This window comes from Vidua chalybeata, chromosome 6 (genome assembly GCF_026979565.1).
Source record: "Vidua chalybeata isolate OUT-0048 chromosome 6, bVidCha1 merged haplotype, whole genome shotgun sequence".
NCBI classification, from domain to species: Eukaryota; Metazoa; Chordata; class Aves; order Passeriformes; family Viduidae; genus Vidua; species Vidua chalybeata.
Window position 1 is genome coordinate 17,163,748 of NC_071535.1, and position 14,559 is coordinate 17,178,306.

General features: G+C 44.4%; 1 protein-coding gene across 4 annotated transcripts in view; it reads left to right on the top strand.

The window, feature by feature from the left end:
- FOXN3 (forkhead box N3) overlaps positions 1–14,559 on the top strand; it is a 209,491-nt gene that overhangs the window by 25,527 nt on the left and 169,405 nt on the right. For all 4 annotated transcript variants that reach the window (XM_053944509.1, XM_053944510.1, XM_053944511.1 and 1 more), the window contains exon 2: positions 11,152–11,276. The gene's annotated coding sequence lies outside the window, so the exon portion shown is untranslated. The remainder of the gene's footprint in view (positions 1–11,151; positions 11,277–14,559) is intronic.

Here is a 14,559-nt window from a genome sequence, read left to right on the forward strand (position 1 = left end):
TGGAGCACTGTCCATTTTCCACCAAACTCATCTCAGGCTTTGACTGGTCAGTGTCTGTCCGTGGTCTGACCCTGCTGTGCATGGTGAAGTCCAGGGAGAGCTACGTGTTGGGTCACAGCACCTGCAGTTCAGTCTGTACAAAACACTGAAGTGAGGTAATGCTTAAACATTTTCTGGTGAGTGACTATAGATAACTTATGGTCAAAAATTCTAAAAGAAGTTGACACAGAACATCTCTGGTCTGTTTCTGTTAACTTCTTAAACCTCTTGGAAATTCACAATGAGCAAACGTGTGCAAGAGGAAGATCCCGGGTAACTGCCAGCAGCTTAGCCTGACATCAATCCCAGGCAAAAGAATAGAACTGAGAGAGGATTTAGAGAATTAAAGGTAGGGAATATAATTAATGCCATTCAACATTCTTTTTTGGAGAATATGTCTTGTCAAACAAACCTGATTTATCTGATAAGATTGCAAGTTTGGGGGATAAGATAACTGTGTAGATATAATATACTTTAACTTCTGTGAGGCGTTTGATTTTATTCCACATGCCATTATTACTAAAATATTAGTACTATATACTTTTACTGAAGCATATCTTAAATGTATTAAGAACAAGGTAACTGACAGAGCTCAAAAAGTAGTTGTCAATAGGGAATCTTTACTGAATGTGAACATTTTTTAATGTAACTCTGCAGGGATCAGTCAGAACCCTCATGCTATTCATCATTTTTGGCAGTGATATGGAAGTAAATATAAAATTATTTCTGATAAAATTTCTGGGTGACACAAAGATTGATGAAGTGGGAATGAGGGCAGTAGGATACAGTGCTCTTGGTTAATTGTCCCTACTGAAACAAAATTCCAAAATTCCTTTCAGTCTAATTAAATAAGAAAGTTTTTGTGCATCCAGAGGGGAACGTAGCACAGAGCTGTTGCCCAGTCTGGAAAGCAGAAGGTTTATGAGAAACCTTTCCGTGTGCTGGCCTCTGGAAATTGGAGCTTTCCTAGGGAAGAGGCAGTTTGCCTGCAGGATCCCATGGCCTCCATCTGATGATGATGGTGGTCCATGGCTTGGCAGAGGTGCTGTTAGAGGAACCTCTCTGAGGAGGCTGTTGACAGGAAATGATTCTTCATCCTCAGTGCTGTGGAAGGCCTAAGAGAAATGTAGATTGGACACTGGTTACATTTCTGGGTTTGGTTGTGTGTCTGTGAGGTCTCTAGTACGTTTTCTCATTAACCTTTGTCTATTGGGCGTTTTTGAAGGTGCCCTGCATCTGTATCACAGGAACCAGACTTGGCAGTAGAGTTGAGCCTGAATATAGAGCAGGGTCCATACTAGTGAGACTGGCTTGCAATTCCCTGTTAGCATCTCCAGACATAAAGTAGGCTGCAGCAGCAAAGGGCATACAGCACTGAGATGAGAACACAGAGGTGTTGCATACCCATATTATGGCTATATTACTTTAGAGACTCTTCTTGACTGTACAAGCTCCTTGCACTCACATTAGGTGCACATGGGTGCAATCTATGTCATGCCAAGGCTTTTCCTGCTGGCAAGATGAAAAGAGAAGTTGTGCATAACCCAGGTGTTATGCAGTGACCCCATTGGCAACAGGGGCATAAGGTACCCCATTCTCAGGGCCGTACCAGTGCCAAGAACCTTCAGCTGTGGCCAAGTGTAAGTTCACAGGAAAAGATTTTGTAAACATCTTCAGGTTTGTTGCATTTTGAAGAGAGAGATTTTGAAAAGGCAGAGGACGTAACTACTCTTTGGCTACTGCTTTTAGCTTTGACTCAGCCAGATCTGCCTGTGCATGCAGTGTCGAAATTTTCCTTGTTTCCAAAACCTGGCCACAGCATCACAGCTGGAAAGGACTGCTGGTGGTTGTCTGGTCCAACGGCCTGCTAGGGGACAACAAAAGCCAGCTGCTCCCAGATGGAGATTTCACAGCCTCTCTGGTTCATCTGCTCAAACACTTTGCTACTCTCATTGTAGTTTTTGTGCGTTTTTTTGTTCATCATCCAACTGGAACTTTCTATGCTCAGCTTGCATCTCTTGTCTCTTGCCCTGTTCCTGTAGTCCTCCAAAGGAAATCCACTCAGCCTCTTACACCCTCCCATACCGCTGGGGTTGTAAACAACTCTCCCTGGAGCCTTGTCTTATTTTGACTGAAGAAGCCCTGCTCCCTCAGCCCCTCCATACCTGTTCTGTCCTGCAGCTCCCTGACCATAGCAGCCCACCACAGGTCTTGCTCCAGTACTTCACTGTCTCCGCGCCCAGTGCTCTGAGGTTGTCCCACCAGCACTGAGGAGAGGCCATTTCTGTCAGCCTGCTGTCATGCTTTAAAAGGGGAGAAATGAAGGGAAAAAACTGATTTTATTACTGTAAAGCTTAGCTTTTCTCAGCAAGATCCCAGCATGTGACTGTTTTACCACCTATACAGGGCAAGTGGGGGGGCAGTCAGACCAGAAGAAGGTGCCCTTGGGGCAAACAAAGCAGCAGTCTGCTGGAAGTGTCCACCTCAGAGTTAGTTAGCTATGGCTCAGCCAGTCCTCTGGGATCCTCAGCTGCGTGACTGCCTAGTGCCAGAGGTACAGGGAAGATGGAAAACCCTGTGATGAGACTGACAGGAACTTCAGGTCCAAATAGCAAAGTGCAGCAGGTCGTGCTCTGTCCTTCCCTGTGCTGCACTGCTGCTTGATGTCCAGTGCACGCAAACAGCTTCTCCATCACCGTGTGAAGGACCAGGGGCCATTCATAAACAGACCAACTTTCAGCATCGCTTTCCAGCCACAAGTTTGTCTAAGCTAAAGAAAACAGTGCATCTTACTAAATAAATGATTAGACCTCAATGATTTTCTGCCTTCCAGAGCAGAGTTATTTGGAAGCATGAAAGGAAATAGCTGCAGCAGTATAAAACCACTGCCCTTTGCACTTGCATCTTTCCCACAGAGTAATCCTTCATTCATTGTTTACTTAATGAGAAAAGAAAGAGGTTAATTTATAAAACCAAATAAACAGACAGAGGACTTTATTTGTGGAACAAAAAACTGAATTAAATGAACAGTCTGTCCATTAATGCTGCTAATTGTGCCATGCTCCACTGTGGAAAATATACAGGCCTGCTAGGATTCTGCTCTTGCTAGTGGAGCCCACAGTCTGTCTCCAGTGAAGGTTCAAGCCAGCACTCTGTGGCAAGAGTTTCCTAAAAACTTTTCTTACTTGGTGAATTAATGTCATCTCCCAGTCTGTGAAAGGTTCAGCCTCTCAAGGGTTTCTTAAATTTAATAGATAAGTATAGGGATAATTGGCAGAACTGATCTTGTTGGTGAATGCTGCCATCTGAATCATTTGCAGATTCTCATGAACATCTGTAGAGAGCTGTGGCAAGGAAGAGAAAGAGGGGCTGCTTAATTCATTTCCCCTGCTCCAGAGAAGTCTGTAATACCCACGCTAGAATTTAGCAGTTTCTAGGTTATTTCTGTTGGCTGTAGGATGTTGCAGAGGTTGGAATTAAACCCAGCTGGGGGGAAGTTTTGCATTTCATCTGTGTGTTTCCTGGTAGCCGTTCCTGTTTGCTAGTCAGTGCATGTCTGAAATCTCCACCATCCCTGCTGGGGGTGGACACAAGGTAGCTGTGCCCTGATGTAGATGGGAGTGTGTTAGAGCTGCATGGATGAGGGTTACTCAATGCTGAGACTGGCTGGAGGCTGAAGCTTCTCTCTCTCCCTCTCTTTCCTCAGTCAGCCTACAGAGGAGGGAGGGAACAGGGAGAGCTTGACCAGGGTGGGTCGATGATGGAAAGAGGGATGAGTACGTGAAGGCATCTACAGGTAGTTCATGAAGACTCCTAAGAATAACGTTTGATTCTCTTTGGGAAACTGAGGATTACTGTGAAGTGTGGATAGGAAAAACATGTCTGGAAAAAAAAAATTGCTGGAATTCTGGTGATTTAGAAGATTTTGTGTTGGAAAAGACACTTTATCCTGGGCTGTAACTGAAATGAAAGGAAATACATAAAGAAGGGTAATCTATCAACTGAACTATACCAGCTGCCCTGTGAATGTTGAGGCTTCATAGAGCTTTGCAGTCTCCACCGCCACCCTGCTGAAAGAAGCTTGGGACAGTTAGTTCTTCACGAACTTCTCATCACCTTTGTCAGCCAGCTTGATCTTCAAATTGTGATAGCAAGAGTGAAATGCTATTTGTGAAAACATTTAGTGAAAATTTAAACCAAATTGATACCACAGATCATGTGCAAATCTACCATGTGCAGATTTTAATGCAAAAGAAAGGCCTGGAACAGAAGTTTTTCCCATTCTTACATCAGGCAGATTAATGACTTTTAAATTTCATCTGCAGTTTGTTTTATTTCTGACATTATAGAATTTTACTTCTTAATTTTAAGTAAGACTTGTTCTATATATGTGTATTTTATGTGTATATAAAATACATATATAAAGTATATGTGTTTATGAATATAAATTAATATATACTTATTGTAAGTGTACGTATATGGAAAAGTATGTAGTTGTTGCTCCAACATATCTTACTGGCACACAGAATTATATGAAGTCTTTGGAAAATGGGTTATTTGAAATGCCGCCATCTCTTTGTTGAGTATTCAAAGAACATTGTAATTATTGCTGTCAATATATTTTAAATGCTCAGTGGAAAAAGTTGCAAACATTTTTGTTAGAACATGTATTTGTTTGTAACCTGTTCAATACATCACCTATTTGTATGCCAGCTGGCTTCTTTTCAAAAATATACTATTGAGAAGATATATATGGGGGTTTTATCATATTTTTATGCTGTTGTCACACATTAATAGAGATCCAGCCCCTCCATAATGTCTTCTGGAAATATCTGGGAGACATAAGACTATCCCTGTTCTGGATACATTGGCAAAATTGCTCTTGGCTTCAGTTTGGGAATGCAAGTGATTTTTTTCAGTTCAAAGTAAATGTAGTTGTGCTTGCCAATGGTTACATCAACATGGCAGTGTTCATTTTGTCTGGAAGGTGCTAAGCTGTGATGTCTTCATGTCTGAAACTGTGGCTCTGGAACAGATCTGAGTCCTGGGGATGGACAGCCGGGCAGATGGAGTCCGTGGCTGACGGCAGCTCACACAGGGAGCGTTGGGTCGAGGAGGTGCCTCCAGGTGCCACGTGCTTGCTGGCTTCTTGTTGTCTTCAAGTGCAGCAACCTGTGGTCGTGGTTCTTCATCTGATGATGTTGAAAGCTGCTTGTGCCTTGCTTGAAGTTTTGAGCATTTCAGAGTGTTACCTCAATGTTTGTGTTTCAACACAGGGCTGCAAGTTGGGAGGGAAGAGTAATTTTACAGTATAACCAATCTCTGTGTGTGAACATCACCTCAAAGGAAGTCAAGGGTTGTGTTGCTGAAGCTGAGCCTTCCTCCTAGCTGCTGTCAGCTGCAGCTCCTTTAGGCTGCTTTCTGGCTGTGCACAGCCTCTTCCTGCTGGGGCATGAGCTGCCCCATGGGGTGGCTGGGCAAGTCCTTCTGCTGAAGCCCAGATTGAAGTTAGGATCGGTAAGAAATCTCTTCTGATTCCCCAGCCTGTGAGTGCAAGCAATCAGTGAGTTTGTCCACTCAATTTTGTGTTTTTTTTCTGCTTCCTTTCTGAGACCAAAGGTGGTACATTTTTTTAGTGGAAGTGGGGGCAACACAGCACCAGAGGTCATTTGGTTGGTAGATTTTCCCTGCTCTCTTAAAAAGTGAAGCTGGCACCTCTTGGAAAACATCTTTCCTATGTTGAAAATACTTATCTATGTTTTCATGCTTTTGTCCTTCACAGTTCTTCAGAGCCATGTCTGAACAGGGATGAGAAACCCATCTCTATGGTGGGCTCTTTCTCTCCTAAACTCTCCTTGAACTCTGTTGGGGTCTTAAGGGGGAGGCTGTGGTGTTTTATGCACGCATTAAAAAAGGGTAATTTTTTGTTGGCTATTCTGCTTAAATCTGGGAGAAAACTGTTGTAGGTTGAGATAGCTAAAACTGGCTGTCTGTAGTTAGCATGGCAAGGGCTGTGGGCTGGATATCTGTGGCCCCCACTGGCCAGGCTGCGTCATCCTGCCACAGCAAGCAGCCAGAGGGAGAAGAGAAACCTGAGATGCACAACATGTAAATACTCCAGAAATACTAGGAATTTGGCAAGAAGGCCAGCAGTGGCTTCCTCTCTCCCTGAAGATACCGCCATATGCCGAGAGATGAATCCAGTTATTTCAGCAGTGTTGGCAAAACTAGTTTTCGACTCCCCACTGCTCCCAGGCTGGCACGAGCACTGCCCTGTCTTCTTGGGGCCAGGGGGCTGCAGGGTGAGGAGGAGACGTGGGAGACCAGGGAAGAACAGTGCCATGGGAGTAGCAGGACCTGCAGTATGGCAGCCAGGGTATGAGGCAGCTGCCTTGGGCAGAGGGCCTCACTTGGGCAGTGCATCTTCATGCACGCCATCCCCTGATCTGGTTTTGGAGTACAGGATTGAGGCTGGCACGGGGGGGTGAGCGCTGGAGGCAGGACACACCTCCTGCTTGTGCCCTGTGCTGTCTCCTTTGCGTTTTGAGATCTGATGGGATTGTGGCACATATGGAATAGCTGCAGGCAGATCACTTTTTTGATATATTACTGCAATAAAATTATAAATTTATGGCAGTCAGGGATCTAGGCATGTGCCCATAATTTTTCCTTGCTGCTGTGTATTGTCTGGTTAGCTGGCACATGAACTTGGCTGATCTGTGGGAGAAAGAGATGATGCTGGGTGAGCTGCCCCTTCCTGCTTAGTGCCTTGGGCCCTGGCATTCCTCCCTGGAGCCTGGCACCGCCAGGGGTGTGGGGCTGGCAAAACACAGCGGGGCCTTTCGGGTGGGTTTGGACAGTAGGAAACAATGTACCACTGCAGCAGCTCTTCTGAGAGAGCTGCTTTTTCAGCTTGTGACAAGCCTTGGGCTCCTGCTCGTCAGTGGTACCACTTTTCTGGCCTTCTTACTGCTACAAATGGAAGGTGCATGCATGGTGGGTTTAGGGTTTGGGGCTTTTGTGGGTTTGTTTGTTTGTTTAGGTTTTTATGTTTTGGGGTTTTTTTGGTGGGTTGTGTGGTTTGCTTTTGGGTTTGGTTTTTTTTTGGCGTTTTTGTGTTTGTGTTTTTTTTTTTTCTTTTTTTTCTTGTTTTTTTTTTTTTAATTTTGTTTTTTAAAATTGGGGGTGGGGAGGGAGATACTTCACTATATAGGAATGCCAGGGTCAAGAATTCACATCCAGCTTCTCGTTCCACTCTTCTGTACGTAGCCCTTCTCCGTCCATGCCATCTGTCTGTTGAAAAAAATGCTGTAATACCCTCTGCAGGGTAGCATTGCTATTTATTTATTCCAGTGTTTAAGTTTCTTTTCGGCCTTTGGGATTAAGCTGGAGTGGCCAGACATCATTGTGGACTGAAAATCCCAAGATAGCATGTCACAGGCTCTTGAAAAGGGGGGAAATGTGTGAAATGCTGTGTTTTCATTGGCTTGCTTTCCTAGCTGTGCCTCCTGGGGCACGGAGGGGACCAAGGCCCTAGTCCCTGTGATGTGACCCAAAGCAGAGAGCATTTAGTGTGCAATGCCCCAGAGTCCTGATGGATACCACCTTGCTGCTCCTCTGCTCCTGGGAGCCCTTCCCTGCCAGCGGGACCCTGGAATTCAAGCACAGTCTCCTCAGTATAGCCTTGGAACTGCTAGACTTCTGACTTGCATGGCTTTTTTTCCCTTCAGAGGTAGCCAGAGCCTGAGACCATCCCACAACAGTATTTCTTTAACAGAAGAAAGATTAGAAGTATCATAACCTAATTAGCAATCCTGCATTGCTCATCTTTATCTGCCACTAGGAGCATCTCCCAGGGTGGGCTCAGGGTTGTTTGGATCCCACCTGAACCTGCAGCACATTCTGGGAACCCTGTTCCTTTCTACTGCCTTCCTTTGTTATATTATATTTTCTGTCTGTGCTTGGGGGGGTGTTGTTTGGGTTCTATTTGACTCCAGTTTAGTGTGTGACTCAGCATTGCTGTATGTTTTGCTCTTCTGCTGGTTATGGCATTCCCCAAAACCTCCTGGTGCTTTCAGCTGATAACACCAAAGTGTCTTACCCTAAATTTGTGGCTGTGATCTCTCTACCAGCCACCACCCTCCTTTGCCTGCTGAGGTCTTTCCTTGGCCATGCCATCCTATGGTGGAGACCATATTTACCTGGAGATAGCACATACATTAGCCAGTAATTGTCACATTAATTGCTTTGTGATAACTGCATGGTATCAAGCAGGGTCCCGCAGACAGATTCCCCTGCTTGCCCCACTGGCCTGGCTGCCCTGGCCCTCTGTGGGTACCCACTTGGCTGCTGGGGAGCTCACCTCCTGCCATCAGTATCTGGAGATTTCCTGTGTGTCTGGATAGGATATGTCCTTTTTATTTTGCATCCTGGAGCCTTTAATTACTCCCAACAAGTCCCTTTCACACTTCGAAAATCCTGTCGCAATTTCAGTTTGAATTGCTTTCTCTGAAGCTCTGGTTTAGATGAGTGCACCTGCTCTGGGGTTCCAGTGGTAATTGGGCTGTAATAGTTATGGTCCTTTAAATGCACTTAAGGTACCATGAGCTTTAAGAACTGATAACAGTGCAATCTGGCATCTCAGCACTCGTTTTGTCTTGTCTCTGAGCATTTTGGTTTAAATTGTATTGTTTTGCCATTTGTGAAGATTACAAATACAGGTTTTGGAACTTGGATGTATTTAATCAGGTACTACCCTGTGCTCATGCACCCATCCCACAGATCTGAGTCCTGGGCTGCTCCTCATTTCCCACTCTGCCAAGCCCCTGCTGTGCTCAGTGGGAGTTTTGCCAGAACAAGGCCCTAAAAAAGAAGTATGACTCATTTGAGCAGTTATGCTCATTTATGCACCAGTCCAGGCTCACGTTAAAAGGATATTAAACAAAAAAATACTAAAGAACCTACTTGTCTTGTCCTTGCCTAAAGCAAACATTTATCCTGGGACTGGTCTAGCAGGTTAAAGATGGCTTTTCCTCTGGTTTGTGTGTTAGGATTTTTTGGTGTGGATACCATCAGAGCTTTTACAGGTCTCTGCTGCCTTAATTCCCCTCTAAGGTGGCAGAACGAGGGAGATGAAGAAAAGAGAAATACATCTCTCTCAGGCATGTACAGTAGCAAGAGGTGTGCAGCCTGTAGCCTGCTGCTGAAGTCAGAATATAAAATTTCCAAAATAACCAGTTGTGAGTGTGATAATGAACTGAAAGTAAATATGGTTCAGTTTGCTGTGAATCATTCTTGGGGAGTTTAATTGGACTTGGATGAGCTGGCATTGTTGCAGTGCAAGAATAGAGTTGTTTCAGAATTACACAGGCATATCTGCTTGGCAGTGCAGAGCTGCAGCATCCCAGTAGTACTGGGGAAACGTTATCCTCAGAGAGGCTTCCTAGGATGGCTTGAGGAAGTTCTCTGGGTAGGGAAGGAGCCAACTGCTCCCACAAGGCCCTGGGACGTGGGAATCCACCTGCTGGTACCAAACGCTATGTCCTCTCTTTGAATTGCCCTCAGATGAACACTTTGAGTTAAGGTAGTCATTGTGAGAGGGAAGATTTTCCTTCACCAAAAAAGGCCTCTAAGCTCTCCTGGCAGGGAATAGAGGCCATGAAATTATGATAATGGTAACTGCTATTATGAGATGTTACTGTAAACAAAAATAAGCATTTTTGCGCTCTTCCTTCCAGCAGGGATTTAAATTCCCAAAGCAGAACAACCTGGTCAGAATGGCTCAGACAATGTTCTACATCCAGGCAAGGAAAATACTTTCCTTAGGAAAGTGATTGCGGGTTAGCTTGATGAGAGGTACAGGTGTGGGGGGATGCCCTAACTTGGTGTTTGACTGGAGTAGCTTGACTAACCTGTGAAGTACAGAGAACTTGAAAATGGGAACTGCCCTGTCCTGTAGTGGGGAGACACAGAAATTACATATTGCCCTCTTTAAAGCCATGATCTGATCTTTGCCATGGGATGAGGCGAAGAGATTTATATAAGCCATTCTCATTAATGCCAGTGGGAATTACCCAGAGCTATACAAGTACATCACAGTAAGAAATGTGCCTTGGCAGTTCACTATTAATATTTGAAGATAGTGCAAACAAAGTCTCCTTCTCTGAGTCAAGTGGGCAAAAATTAGAGATTTGGTGGGGCGGGAGGGGGGGGAATGGAGGGGAAATTCTGTTATTTTAGTCCTTGTAGAGGTTATAGAAAGGTGAACTATTTGTACATACAGATCCTCACATACAAGGAGTTGCACATGTATGTGGCATGTTAATTGTTCCCATGATTATAACTGCAGGTATTTAGCTCCTGTCTGCTGGTTAGTGACGGGCAAGAGCCCATCTCGCTTTTTAAGAGCTGCTGACCATCTTTGCTGACCCACTCAGTGCTGGTGCTCACCATGGGGCAAGAAAGGTTGCTGCCAATCTGCTTGCAGTTACATGCTGTACTTAAACAAGATGGGGAGACTCTAGGCAGCTGAAGCAATGCATAAGCAAAATCAGAATTTGTGATTTTAGCCTAGTGAAGTGTCTCAAAGAGCTTGATTCGTTTGAAGCAGCCATCGAAACGGGTAGAAAGGACTGTGTATTTATGTGAGGCACAGTGGAAGGCAGACATTGACCTCTACTTGATGTTTCTGGGTTAGTCATTATTCCTCTGTTTGGTTTGTATCAGTAGCAAGCTTTCAAGTTGGTTTCTTCATATTTTGCTTTTTTTTTTTTTTTTTTTTTTGGCTTGAGTTGGTATGTAGTTTGAGTCATAAAACGTGAGTTCCAGTAGTAAGTGTTACTGTATTTATGGGTCCTTTCCTGCAGTTTACCCAGTATAGCCATGCAGCCTTCTTCTCCAATTTACCCTCCTTCCATGGATAGCAGAGCTTGGGGCTGCAGCTGGAAGCAGCGTGGTGCTGTGGTGCTTGTCCAGTCCCTCTAAGAACTGTGGCTAATTGCTGCCATGCTGTTTAAACTAATTTTCTTCATTATTCTTAGCATAATTTACATATTTTTTATGGAAACCCATTCCACTCAAACAAGATAAAATAAAATTTACTATTCCTGACAGATGTTGACAGCTTTGGACCAATGCAGGACACGCTGATTGCATCCATGCGGTGCCACTGGCTTGGAAGAAGGTTCACCAAAGCAGACGAGTCCTGCCTCTCACCCTGCGGATGATAAATGCCAGAGGTAACCTTTATAGCAGCGCGTTTCAGGTGACAGTCCAGCCCAAAGCCCAGGGCTCCCTACTGACAGGTCCTTGCTCACAGCTGCGCAAGTTGAAATTCATCAGTTTTCGCATTCCCAGCAAATGAACCGGGGAGGTAGAAGTGCAAACCACCTTCAGGACTTTTAGTAAAAAGTCCAGGGTCTTGGAGATCATCAGCTGTTACACGTAACACTGAGGATGATTGTGTGTACCCTCAAGCTGAAAGCAGAGGATTTAACTAGAGGACAGACACAGGGAAAGCACATTTCTTTCCTTCAGCTGAGCAGTGGCCAAATGGTGACCCAGTGTCTATACCTCTTGTCACCCCTATATGGCAGGAACTCTGATAGGGTTTAGCAGTACAATGGTATGTGCTGTTTTGATACTTCAACAGAGGTAACAGAATGCCTAAATAAATCCTGTTTGATGCTTAAATAAGGATTTCATCCTGCTATGTATGTAGTCAGATACCAAACAGAATTTATAATTCACTGTCCAAGAATTTGATCCTTTTAAAATTTTTTTTTTTTTGCATTCCAACTTGGAGTACTTGAACTAGGTAGTAATTATGGAAAGGAAATAAACAACATAGTCACATAATACTCATATGGAATAAAGTTAGCAGATAATTAGATGCTGGAAACTGTGGACCTAGGAAGGTCCAGTTACTTCCTTAATACTGATGTTTAATTGGACATTAAAAAGTAGAAATTCTTGAATGTTCACTGCTTTCCTGTCATTAAAAACCAGTCAGACATGTGAGGATGCAGGTCTCCAGTGCCTTGCTATGTGGCAACAGATACAGGGTAAAACTACTTGAACACTCTGCCACTGTTGCCATATCTGGTGCTTAACAACTGTTAGCTGGGCCCAGCCAGGAGGCCACACTTCTAAGGCCAGAGCAGCTTTCAGACTACAGTTAAAACTTATGCTACTTTTACTAATCCTCCTCCTCGTAGTTTGAGTGACTGAAGCTGAGCCTAGCTGCAGGATGGATAAGGCTGCAGGAGGTTGGCTGAAGTGTGGTTCCCTCCTGGGTGCAGGCATGGGCCAGTGGTGGGAGCTGGGGACAGCTGTGAACACCAGGGAGAGAACCCAGGTGAGGGCAGCTCAGTGGTTGTTGGAAAGGGGAAAAGATAATTTTATTCTAGCAGCTAAAACCTTTTGTATTTTGGTTTCTTTTAGCAGCTATTTATCCAAAACATTTGGGAGAAAAGCTGTCTCTTTATTAAATATTTAACACCCTTGCCTTCAGCTGTGGGCTGAGAAAGCTCCCAATCCACATGTGAGTCACCAAGAACTCCTCCGACAGAAGCAGAGGAATTCCAGACTGGAGATTGCTAGAGGAAAAAAAAAAAGCTTGCTGGTTTGGAAAAAGTCCAAAATGGTTCACATCTCTCATATATCATAAAATGAGCACTGCAATCAGTCTGCTGGGTGTGTGGACAAGGAGTCACAGAGTCCCAGATCTGAAGTGAAGACGCTCTCATAATGCTAGGGATCATCACACCCTGTATAAAACACATGAGAAGTACACCCAGTAACTGATCTTTTATTAAAAGCTGTCTGCATTTGGATCCTGACATGTCGGAGGTGACAAGGTGTAGATCCCTGCTTCCTGTACTAGTTTGTTCCATTGGTGAATTAGTGCTAGTTTTAATCCATTCAGCTTTCACCTCCAGCCATCCATTAGCAGGCATCTCTCGGCAAATCCAGGAGATCCATGATTTGGAGGTGCCCTGCTCTCTCAGGATGACAGTCTGGGATTCGTATTCAGAGAGCATGAGTGCAGGCTCCTGCAAAAAGAGCATATGGCAACAAATGGTGCAATAAGAATGAACTGTGATAACAAAAAAGATCACGGCTATCCCTAGCACTGCTGGTGGTGAGCACTGTACTTTCATGTGCTGTGCAGGCACGGAGCATGGGATCAACTCTTTATTTCTATGAAAGTGACAGGAACTGAATGAATAAAATAAGATGAAACTTTTTTGGCATGTTTCTCCCTTTGGCCAAATTATTTCATCAACATCCCAAAGAATTTTTCAGCTGCAGATGTTATGTCAGTCTCTGTCCCATAGCAAATTAGAGGCATCTCCAGCAGTGGTTTTACACCTCTTTCCACTGTGGACCACTTAATAATTTTTACTGGTGATGAGGGTTCCTCATACAGCAAACTTACACCTCCTGACAAGAGGTTTACTCCTCCCATTACTATTTGTAGATACTTAAATGGGGTTCACAGTATATAACAATATTTTTCACTGGTTGAAAACTACTGGTCTGTGACATTGAGACACACCATTTCTGTGCACTCTGAGATCACTCCTACAGGGAAAACATGGCCATTAAACATTTTTTTAGGCCACGTGCTCTGAGTACTTTAAAAGGAATTTCTTGTAGCTAATGTGCCTGATTTTGATTTCAAAGCAGTGTTTCTATATTGCCTTGTTTTGAGCTTATTCCTGATTTAAAATTATGAAAGAAAGATCCTTTTTCTTCTGGCTCTTGAGCTTAGAAGTGCAAACCTTACAGCCTCACCACCTAGTCCTGCATGGTGCCTTATTGGAAGGTGAGGGGTGACACCAGTAGCACGTGTTAATAACATGTCCTCAATTAGGCAGCGCTGACTAGCCAACATGTTCTGGTACAAGTCACTTGGCTACCTTGACCAGGACTTCTGCCTTGTGCCGGTGGGACTTGCACAGCTACCTTTTGTGTGTGCCTGCTTTTTGGGTGGAAAGGGTTAACAAATATGACTCTTTCTGGCCTGTGTTGCGTTGCCCTATCTGGGAGGACTGAATTGGGTTGTCAAAAGTCAGTTTGAACATTAAAGACTGAAAGCGGTCAGATTTGATGTGCATTCTGCAAAAAACTGGAGACAAGATGACCGCGAGATGGTTTGTCCCAGCACTGTGGAAAACGTTAAGACCCTTTTTAAAACTCATTGACCAGATGTGCTGCAATGTGTACCTGGATGAACATGTGTGTGAGGACTCCTTACCAGGAGGAGCTGGTATGGCCACCCACCTGTGCCTGAGCTGGCCAACACAGCTGGCAGCCCCATTCCCTACGCATTGCTCAGATTGCCCAATACTGCAATCGCCAGCTCTTTGATGAAAGGCGGGTTCATGTATCAGATTGTTGAGCATTAGGGATAGGGGATTAGATTTGCAGTGTAATCTTTCTGTAACACGCCTCTTGATCCAAAGGCTGTGCCTTATAAAAGAGCTCTTTTCTCTCTGACATTGGGGAGGCCTGCTC